General features: G+C 36.3%; 1 protein-coding gene across 4 annotated transcripts in view; it reads right to left on the bottom strand.

The window, feature by feature from the left end:
• The window catches only part of LOC138403932 (uncharacterized), a 32,514-nt gene that overhangs the window by 5,379 nt on the left and 15,091 nt on the right, over positions 1–12,044 (bottom strand). For 2 of the 4 annotated variants that reach the window (XM_069506273.1, XM_069506274.1), the window contains exon 2: positions 123–537. The exons of the other annotated variants lie outside the window; for them this stretch is intronic. The gene's annotated coding sequence lies outside the window, so the exon portion shown is untranslated. The remainder of the gene's footprint in view (positions 1–122; positions 538–12,044) is intronic. 4 annotated transcript variants of the gene reach the window in all.

Here is a 12,044-nt window from a genome sequence, read left to right as displayed (position 1 = left end):
ATAATAATAATCCAAACGTGATTCAATTTCGGGCAGCATACAAAAAGATACTCAGTCACCTTTAGAAACTGCCTCCACAGCCAAGAAAAGGTAACGTTTATGACGCAAAAACGAATACATACCTTAAAAGCTAAGGCTTTTTATGAACTACTAAAGGTTGAGCCAGAGCATACAATTTCACTCTCCTTCGACTGCCAAAAAAACAATCCACTTCCCAAGTTACCCGATCAAGCGGCTTACTTCAGTAGGCAATTTAATGTGTATAACTTTACAGTTGTTATCGGCACCTCGGAATACAACTCTTTTGGGCATGTGTTCCAGTTGGCTATTTTCTCATGCACCATCACATGTTAATCAACTTGAAATTATATTTCCCATGGTAGGCCACTCGTTTTCACCACCAGACCGCATATTTGCAAAAATTGAAAAGGAAACCAAGAAGAAATCCATCATATGCGATCCACAAATTTATGTGAATTTATTCAAGGAACATGCGACTGTTTATCATTTAGGTGATGAAGACGTCGAAGTGCGTGACTGGAAGAAAGAAGTCAATAAAGTACTAAAAATTACAGGATCTTGGCATTTCAAGTTCAACCCCTCAAAACGTTTTATGCTGCACAGGGGTCGACAGAACGTTCGCGTGCGTTAGATGTGCAAGGAGAAGAAAACTATCGTAGTGAAATTGGACAAGTAACGAAACGAGGCAAGAAAATCTCTGAAATTGCACCTGCAATTTTACAAAAAGGCAATAAAGTAAACCCTAAGAGATTCCTTGATGTTGCTAACCTTATGAAAAAACACTTCCTTCGGTGAAGACTGGAGGACTATCGACAGTTTGAAATATTTTAAAGAAATAGAAGAAAATAATGAAAATTTTGTAGAACATGAGGATCTTCAGTTTGTCGCTCTGGAAGAAAGCGAAAATTTTATATATTATGATAACATTTATTTCTTTTTCATATAAGTATGTCCTTTTTCTGCCAATCTTTCGATCGATCTTCTGTCAGATCGTTGTTGCAGATTGCCTAAATAGAAAAATCATTAGATGTTCTCGTAATCCCAGACGTATTCGCGTGGTGATGTAGTTTCATTTACATTGCTTAAAACTAGAGATATATATGCTTTTGAAAATTCTACATCATGCTCTCTGTAATATTGAAGACCGCTGATACAGCCTCTATTATATCATAAACTCTACGGCTTTATTTGAGACGCGCTTATAAGACAAATGGTTAGAGTTGCTATTTATTTCTTGAAATTGCTACTTAACTCTTTAGATTTTGCTTAAGAATTAATTCTAAACCATAGACATTTTATTTGTAAACAGATACACGTCAAAATGTTAGCATAGACTACAGACGTAACAGATAATAAATATAGCAGCTAATCAAGGTCTTAGATGGTGAAACTGAGATAACATTTTATTATATTTTAGAAATAAAGTAATTGTAGATTTAAATAGAATATAATGTGGAGTTTGAAGTATATAAATTTAGTAGAGTTTAAACTCTATTGACTCTATTGAATTTGATCTTTAGATGGTATCACTATATTTACAGACAGTGGGAGTGAATCCCAGCCTATACCTATAAATTGCTCTGCTTTGACGGTAGAGATCATTAATTTTCCTATTTTTAAGAAGAAGCTGTGAAATACCTAGAGGTACGAATATGTATGTTGTTTAATGTGTAATTTGTTATTCAACTGGTATTCCTTTGTAATAGTTTATGCTAATACCCTATGTGGGTTGGATATGTTATGGTAAAGGTTCGTCCGCACCTGAGCGGCGCGGCGCGGCGCACTGTGGAAAATCGAGGTCTGTTTCGGATCAAAAATCGATAACTTTTTTGTTAATAAAGATTATAGTATGAAATTTTGCACAGATATAGATTAGTGGCTTTCTTCTTTCAAGGCTTTAAATTTGATGTGTTTTTTATATAGTTAATTCGAATAAAATATATTAAAAATTAAAATAAAATTCAAAGTGCCAAAAATTACCTTTATTTTTTTTAAACTATCAATACTATTTATTTATAATGCATACAAAACTTAATTATTTTATTCTCAATTGGAAAATACAAATAAATCAATATTTAAAAAAAACTTAAAATATAAAGTTCTACTATTAAAATTATTAATCATAACTCTTAAATAATTAACTGAAAGAAATAATTTGAAAAAAATTAACATCTATTAAAATATAATATATTTTTTGTCGTAAAATTACTTTGATTACGTAATTTACTATATGCTATGTTTAACATAATGCTATAACATTATACTTGGTATGGCTGGTATGGTATAATATTATACGGAATCTGAAATTAATTCGTTTACTTTTAAAAGATCTAGGGTCTCTTCATCAAGTTCTTTCACGTTTTTTCTGTACTGTTTTCTAATGCTGGTTATGTACCTACGGATCTGAAGTATAAAGAAGAGTATGAAATACGTCTTCATTTGTAGCTGATCGAGAGCATTTTCTGACATGATGCAGGCGAAATTTTTTATAATCCTTATTACGGGATTCTTGGGCATCTTCCGAAAGTTGACCAATAGGAAGCACTGCAAAATGCTTTATGATATTTTCGCCATGGATCAGTATTTTGTGAACTGAAGATGGCATATAGTACCATGCGTAATTGCTCACATAGATCCTGGCAGTCTCCATGGCATAACTACCAAACTTTTCAGCGTTTATCATTACACCCGATGAAAGAGCTTGCAGTATTATGTAAAGTCGTTTAATCAAATTCATATCAACTCCTGTAATTTCAGCAGAGCAGCTTGCATTGTAAAAGAATCTTCTGGCAGTATTACCGTCATTAGTATTACCACTTACTTGTCGTGGTTGGTCGATGATCAATCCTAGCTCGTCACGAAAACGTTTTTGTACCAGGGTTTTCTTCTCTTGCTTTTGTCGTTTCTTTTCTTCGCTTGTTGCGGACCATGTTTGGAAAGAAAGATTGTAAGAAATATGTAATATCATTTCCATACAACGAATCCAGGCATGTAATGTAGACAGTCCGTATTGATAAGAATTTTCATTGTCAGACCTCGCAGTCACTTTAGTCAAATCGTTCATTTGTCTTGGAGTAGCTCCACATATTGTACATGAAGAACTAGAAGGCGTATCCGTTAATACCTGAGCTACTTTGCCATCTATCATTGTTAGAAAGAGTTCATGCTTCACTTGTACTCCCTCACCTTCTTTATTTATTAATGTTGGTTCCAAACAGTTTATTTGACTTTTTATTTCATTCACAATAGCTCTAGTTTTCTCTGGTGTTTCTTTGCAAAATTCTATTAATATAGGCCGACAAAAACGAACAGATGAAGGTACCGGATTTTCCCAGACAACATCGCCTGTTAGCTCGTTAATTAATTTGATAGGCACCATAGAAGTGACAAACAAATTTGCATCTGAAATTAGTTCAGACTCTTCTGGAAGTTTCTGTTTGTACTGGCTTTGTCCAGATGAGCCATCACATCCCCATTTACTGTATAGAAGTAAATTGTTCAATCCATTCTTATATACAGAATCTATTTTCAAAATTCTAGCTGCAGTGTGATCCAACAAATCTTGAAGTTTAATTATTTTTGCAGTAGTGTTCGTAATTTCCATTGAGGAAGATGGTGGGTAGCAGGCTTGTTTAGTTTCTTGTACTTTGTAATATGGTGGAAAAATAAAACTGTTTCGTTCGTTTGTTAAATGTCTCAAGTATAAATATTGTGCTTTCGTTAAATCTAAATCAATCAACACGCTCAATGCTTCTTGATCCGTTAGCATTTTTTTCTTGTTTGCATCTTCTATGAGACATGAGAATAACGTCTTATTTTCACTGTCCGCAAACCTTACTGTTTCCACAAGTTTTGCTTCTGCTCCTTCTCCAATCGAACGTAATCCCTGAAGATATGCATCGTAGATGTGCTCAAATCCATATTCATTAAGTATCATAGTATTCTTCCTTTTTTTACTGGATTGTGACGAGTCCGTATAGGATACGCACGGTCTTTCACGTTTTCCAGAAGAAGTGGATGGTGTGGCATCAGATATAGCATCTTCCGAAATTGGTAAAGTGACTGAATATTCAGAGTCCAACCAATTACTGTTATTCATTAAAAAACGATCCTTTTTTCGTGAAGCTTCCATCCAACGTTTACTAAAAGCAGGAATAACATGTCTCTGAATATCACTGATTATAAAGCATATGTTGTCATCAGAAACATGATAATTTTCTTTTAAGTATATTGATAATGCCTCAAAAGTTTTTCCTCCGTCAATATAGGAAATAACTAATTCACGTTTCGAACACTTGAAAGTAGACATTGCAAAGAGTTAACAATAAACGTAAGTATATTATATTTGTAACAATTAAACGTCCGTTTAATTACGATGATAGTTTTTTTATATGAAAATAAATGTATCAACTCTTTATATATAATTTGACAAATGAGGGTAGTGTGCATCTTGTTGATTAAAATTATCACACGCAAAATGAGTGCAAAAATGATAAAAGCCATAATATCAATAAATTATTGATAGTAAATTACACAAACTATTCATTTAAAAAGTCTACATTCTAAACCGCAATAGATAGCGGTTTTCCGTTTTCTGACTTTTCTCACATTTTTACCGATAACTTCGAAAAGCGCAAATATGCGCACCTAATTTTAATAAATGTTTATTATGAATAACTAGGCTACAAATTAACATAAAATTTAAAGCGTGGGGAAACGTGGGTAAATGTCAAAAGTCTCGATGAACTTAAAAAATCCTTAATTTTCACCATATTTTATTTTACTAATATTTTAACGTTAACGTTAACATAAAATTATAAATACTTTAATTGTTCTAAAATCTTCAGAAGATGAGCTTTTCAGAAATGTATAAAACTTTATATATATTGCTACAAAGTTTAACTTTAAAATCACTTTGAATGTGATAAAGTGAACAGGCTTAACAAGGACGTCCGTAAAAATGAAAAAGTTTGTGGCCTTTCAAAAAAAAAACTAAATATAATTAGTGCAAAATTTCTACATTATAGTTCAGTTAGACTAAACTAATAAATAAAATTAAAAAAATATGCCAGTTACGACATTGATAAAAACCATTTATGATATGCCGTTGTACTACCATTTTCCACAGTGCGGCGCTTCAGTCCGACTGCAGAACGCGTCACCTCAGGCCGCTCGACGGTGCCTACCGCACTACAACTTCAGTACGCGGCACCTCGCGTCACTTGCGCGTCACTTTTATACCCGTTCGCGTACGAGCAACAACGTCGCAAGATGAGCGACAGTGAAGAGGATTTGATTATTATTTCTTTGTTGTGCAGAAGAAGAACGAATTATCGAAGAGAAAAAACCGGCCAAGTGCGAGTCAGGCTCGCGCAATGAGGGTTCCGTACTACAGTCGTATTTTTTAGACATTTTGCACGATAATTCAAAAAATATGATGCATAAAAATAAATAAAAATCTGTTTTAGAATGTACAGGTGAAGACCTTTCATATGATACCCCACTTGGTATAGTCACTCACTTCGAAAGTTGAAAATACTAATTATTAGTTCATGACCACAATTTAATTTTTTTTGTGTGATCTAACCCTAAATTCACGGTTTTCAGATTTTTCCCCAAATGTCAGCTATAAGATCTACCTACCTGCCAAATTTCATGATTCTAGGTCAACGGGAAGTACCCTGTAGGTTTCTTGATAGACAGACGGACAGACAGACAGACAGACAGACAGACAGACAGACAGACAGACAGACAGACAGACAGACAGACAGACAGACAGACAGACAGACAACAAAGTGATCCTATAAGAGTTCCGTTTTTCCTTTTGAGGTACGGTACCCTAAAATAGGGGTTCGAGATTTGTGTAGTCCACGCGGACGACGTCGCGGGCATAAGCTAGTATAATATAAACACAAGTACAACAATAGGTAGGCATATTTCCGAAACTATTAATTCTACCTAGATGAAGTAGGTAGGTATAATATGTACATAATATATTATAGTTATTTAATCAGGATTATTTTTACCATTGATGTTTTCTCATAACGCTCGGAGAGACATTTAGGCTCAACTCACACCGAAAGAGCGGCGAAGGGCAGCGAAGCGCAGCGACCCGCTCGATAAAGAAGGCGCGCGGATTCCCGCGACTGCTCGAGAAGTCGCTGGAATGCTCGAGAAGTCGCTGGAATGCTCGAGAGGTCGCGGGATGAATTCACGGGTCGCTCCCCTATGCGCAGTTCACTTCCAACAAAACTGGAGTAAACTTGTGTTTAAGCAGTGAAAATGGGTATTTTGGATTTAATTATTATTGCACATATAATTGAAGCAGAAGAGGAAGAGGCCGAAGAGATAAGGAGGGAAAGATTTAAAAGAAAAAGAAATATTTGGGTACACGACCTGTGGAAGAAAAGACGTTTGTTTGGCCAATTTCAAACATTTTGCACAAATTTACATCTGTATCCTAGCATTTATTATGACTATTATAAAATGAACTATGACAAATTTGAAAGTTTGTTGGAAATTCTCAGGCCACATATTCAAAAACAAAATACCAATTATAGATTGGCTATTTCCGCTGAAGAAAGACTGTCAGTTTGCCTCAGGTAAGTTAGTAAATAAAAAGTATATGGTTCAATTGTATTGTTATTTATTGTTCAAATACACTATTCTAACAAAAAAATAAAATAGTTTTAAAGAATAAAAAATAGTTTTAAAATAGTTTTAAGGCAACAGTTCTTTAATAGTCAAATGTCGTATCGATATTGGTTTCGGAATCCTCTTCACGCAATACAGAATCAGAGGATCTTTGTTGTGATTTCGACATAGCCTGTGGTATATAAGGCGACGGAGGTGGGTCGAATGAACTAGATCTGGAAGTTAAGGTTGAATAAATCGGAAGTGGGGAGTTTGTCTCGTAGATATTTTCTGTGTTCGTTTCTTGATAACTTGTTGAAGTAGACGGTATTTTGGATGGTGTGTATGAAAAGGATGTGGTTGGAATGTTTGTTTCATTGTAATTTTCTGTCACAGATCTAGGACTGATACTGGTTGTTTCCAATGGATAATTTGAAGAAGATGGCATGGTTGTATTATTTCCTGTGGCAGATAAGTTGAATTCAGCTGTATCTCGTGTCATTTTATCACCGGTGTCATCGGCAAGTCTTATTTCCGTTTCATTTATAAGGCGGAAAATTTCGCCCTTTAATTTGGCTTGAATATTTTTAGGCATTGTTTTCACAGTTCGGCCCATGGTTAAGAAAAAACTAATGGTTGGGTCATGTTCTATTTGCTTTCCTTCAATATATTGTTTGAACAATAAATTTGACATTTTGAGAGGCTGTTCGTTGGATGAAGAGGTCTGGTTTGACAGCTGCGACTGTGGCCGTGGTGACGGTAATAGCTGCGACTGCGGTCTTGGTGACATAGACTGATATTCGCCATCTGTGGTAATATCTGAATCTTCTGGCGAACTCGTTAAATTTGAAATTTGTTTCCTGCTTTTCATGAAGGGTTTTATGAATTCTAATTCTTTTTCAAATTTTAATGGGCGTTCCACTGTTCTAGCTGACCCACTTCTACTCTCTCTTAATGAAATGCCCTTTCTATAACTATCTCGTAATTTCTTCCAAGACTTTTGGCAATTCTCCACTGAAAATGGTAATAATATAATTATTAATATAACAATCTTGTTATGTTTTTATGGATTTTAATTTTTCATGATGGTAACAATAATCTAGATAATAATATATACACACGGATAAAAGTAGACAAACTACCGGGGCTGTTACTCTTGATTTATCGATATGTGTAACTATATCTGATGATAATAATTATATTTTGTTTCAGATTTTTAACTACTGCTATCAGTTTCAAAGCGCTAGCTCACGAGTATCGAATGGGATATAGTACTGTACTTCTAATTGTTCACGAAACTTGCTCTGCGATATGGAAGTGTTTACGGCCGCGTGTTATGCCAAAACCGACAGCTCAGCTATGGACCAAACTAGCAAAAGAATTTGAAACTCAATGGAATTTTCCTAACTGTATAGGAGCCATAGATGGCAAACATGTTAATATAAGAGCACCTTGGAACAGCGGCAGTCAATTTTATAACTACAAAAAATATTTCAGTGTAGTTTTATTAGCCATAGCTGATGCAAATTACCGATTCGTTGTAGTCGATATTGGAGCATACGGTCGCAATAGTGATAGTGGCATTTTAAGCAGCTCCAGATTAGGACAATTATTGAATAATAATACACTGGATATACCACCTAGTAAATGTTTGCCAGGTACGACAGAAGCATTGCCACATGTATTTGTTGGAGATGAGGCTTTCCCGCTACATGAACACATAATGAGACCTTTTCCTGGAAGCCAAATGTCGACAGACGTCGAGAAGAAAATATTTAACTATCGCCTAAGCCGTGCAAGACGTATTGTAGAGAGCAGTTTCGGAATACTAACACAAAAATTTGAGGTTTTCCAAAAGAGAATTAGAATGCAACCCAAATACCTGGACATTATGATACTAGCGTGCACTTGTTTACATAATTACCTAAGAAATGATGAAATATTTGAAAACATAATTGAAACAGTGCCAATAAATAGTATATTACAAAATCTTCAAGCGGATTCTGTTTCCCGAGAAAATGCTATCTCTATAAGAGATAAATTTAAGACTTATTTTAATTCTTGTGGTGCCGTTTCTTGGCAAAACGAAATGATTTCCCGTAGTTAAATAGATTTAACAACAAAATGGTGTGAAGTTTTACAAAAGACTGCGCCGTATGTAAACTAACGAGTTCTAGAATTTGCGGACGACATCGCAACAATTAAAAGTTTTTTTTTCATTTTAATTAAAATTTTAAAAAAATGGTTTATTTTAATTTTCAAATAAAAATAATTAAACAAATACATACTTACCAGACATATTCATTTCAGCGCCCACTTTTTGCCAAGCGTTATTTTTCATTTGTTTATCGCTGTAATGCCTTGATTTGATATTGTATAGGCAGTCGTACATTTGCACTAAATAAATAAGCTTTTCTTCATCAATTTCCATCACTTCTGTATTCGTTGAACTGCAAGGAATGAATGCGAATGCTCGCGCGGGAAGCGGGCGTGAGGGGCGGGATATTGCCAGCGGTCGCTCGCGACTGCTCGAGCATTCTCGGGACTTCCCGCGACTTCTCGCGCAGTCGCACGGCTCCGTTCGGAATTCGCCGGAATTCCCGCGGCGCCGCAGGCATCCGCGCGACTCGTTTGAGTTTACTCATGCGATAATAAGTATTATAGTAATGAAAATAAAGTTAAAATTCAAACTGCACTCCGCTTCGCTGCGCCTCGACGCTCTTTCGGTGTGAGTTGAGCCTTAGACACTGGGAAGGGGGGAAGCCGACATCCTAGGGGTTGGGACCTTTGAGGATATACTTCTAAGAGCATGAGGAACACGTCATGTGCCAAAAATTAAACCTACGTTATTTATTTTGAGGTCTATCTTGCCGATTCTTGCCTGTACTTTAAATACCTAACAAGATGCGCGTGTATCTTATTCGAGCGACGTACGCATACTGAAGCGCCGCGCCGCGCCGCTGGGTATGTCGCACTAGCGTCACTGCACTGCGCGTCGCTTCGCTGCGCTTCAAAATATTCTCTCCAGCCGTGCCGCGCGGTAACGCGCGGTGAAGCGCTGTGCAGCGATGCTCTAGTGCGATATGCGCCATACAAAATGATAGAAATGATATTTTGAAGCTCTGTGCCGCGACGTGCAGCTCGCTGAAGCGCCGCGCCGCGCCGCTCAGGTGCGTACAAACCTCAATACCTACCATAGTTGTCAATAATTGTGGATAGACACCGCCGAGTTTTTCTTGCCAGTTCTTTTCTCTCGGTAGATATGTTTTTACGAACTGGCGGTAGATTGATCTTAAAGGAAATAATAAATTATTTAATGATAAAGCAATAAGTAGGTAATGGTAAAGATAACCTTTGATTTGGAGGGAGTTTTTCCCTGAATAAAACAGTTTATTTCCTTATACAATCTTTTATTTTGTTTTCTACCTTCAACCACGCCCTAGTATTGATAACGAACTAAGGTCTAGGCTCTCAGTAGGTTACTTCCTGACTCTATTGTCTCTATATTCCTGAGGCTAATCTAGCTCGCTCACACTAAAAATGGTAAAAGCGGTGTCAATTCGCGACATTCAGACGCTTGATGCTGGTCTGTTATGATGAAAATGCGGGCGACTATAATTCCGCATATCATAAGCGGGACTTATTTGTACTAATCAGAACTGACAAAATGATGAAAAAGTCGAACTATAAACTAACTCTGAAAACTATATCACATAATTAGGTATAAAGTTTCAGAGTTTATCAATTACAAACAAACGAACAAATCTTTCTTTACCGTAATATTAGCAGAGATGGTGAATTTTATTAATCAATACAGACTTTTTTCTGCATTCGCCAACGTTTGTAATTGGTTGAAATTTCAATAGCAAGCAATATTAAATAATACGTTACTTGAAGTATCCGATAAATCCTGGTCACCTAAGTCTTATTATGATATCGATGAAATGCATACGTTAACAAAAGTACTATTAGTGATCCGCGACAGCAGAACCATGTTTGCATTCTTATTTGACTATCAAGTGATAAATAATTAGACGGAACCCACTTCAATTATGAAAAAAACCACTTGACGCTTTAATGGATAGATTTTTTATTATTGATTGATTGATTTGAAGCTAAGATTAGTTTATCGAGTGACTTCAAATACGTAACACATATATACCTATATAATTGAATTAATTAATCATATAAGTAATAAATAATATTATATTAAATTATTTTTTTGTTCTCTCTTTCTCTTCTATCTGCGATCAGTCCCTGGACTATAAACAGATTGGAGGTTCGTAAATGTTCACAGTTTAGGCTTTGCACATCCAGCGATGTGACCACATCCCTTCTTCAATATGAATTATTATGCTATATTATGCTGGCCAAACTTGTCCTCTTAAGGCGGAACGTGCTGTTACTGGCATCCAGAAGTTGGACTGCCAGGCTGTTTTTATGACGCTCAAGTCTTTGTTTGTAGGCCTCAAGTGACCTGTCTATTTCCTCCTTTACCGTGTGGATTTCTGTGTATTCGTGCACTTCGGAGTTTTTTGTGAACCACGGTGCGTTGCATATGACCTTTAAAACATTGTTCTGGAAGCGCTGGAGTATCTCAATATTTGAGTGGCTAGCTGAACCCCAGAGCTGGATGCCGTACGTCCATACCGGTTTGATGATGCATTTATATATGAGGAGCTTATTTTCAAAGCTTAGTGAGGACTGTCGACCTATCAGCCAATATAGTTCTCGGAACTTCCAGTTGGCCTGATCGCGTTTTGCCTTGATGTGATCTCTCCAGGTCAACCTTCTATCCAAATGCATACCTAGGTACTTAATTGTTGTTTGCGTAGGTAGGATGGTCTGGTCTAGTTTGACAGGTGGGCAATCTCCTTTTTTCAAAGTGAATGTTATATGGTTTGACTTCGATGCACTAGCTCTTCTCCATTTTTTTAGCCAGGAACTTATTTTGCTGAGATGTTCTTGCAGTTTAAGCGAAGCAATGTTGGCGTCATTGCTGCAGGCAAGTGGAGCAGTGTCATCAGCATATGTCGCTGTGATCACATCCTTTGACACAGGTAAGTCGGCAGTGTAGATGGTATACAAGACAGGGCCCAGTACAGATCCCTGTGGTACTCCCGCTTCAATGGCATAGAAACTAGATAGACTGTCATCACACTTGACCTGGAATATCCGTTGTGACAAATAGGACTTCATAAGCATATATGCTGTATTCGGTATACAGTGTTTCAATTTATAAAGTAGGCCTTTATGCCAGACACGGTCAAAGGCCTGTTGGATATCTAGGAATACAGCTGAACAATATTCTTTCCTTTCCAATGCTTGGCGGACTGTGTGTGCAACTCGTATTATATTATGTTTTATTCTTGTAAAGTTATTATTTGTAA

This window comes from Maniola hyperantus, chromosome 22 (genome assembly GCF_902806685.2).
Source record: "Maniola hyperantus chromosome 22, iAphHyp1.2, whole genome shotgun sequence".
Classification (NCBI taxonomy): Eukaryota; Metazoa; Arthropoda; class Insecta; order Lepidoptera; family Nymphalidae; genus Maniola; species Maniola hyperantus.
This window is presented reverse-complemented; position numbering and strand designations above follow the sequence as displayed.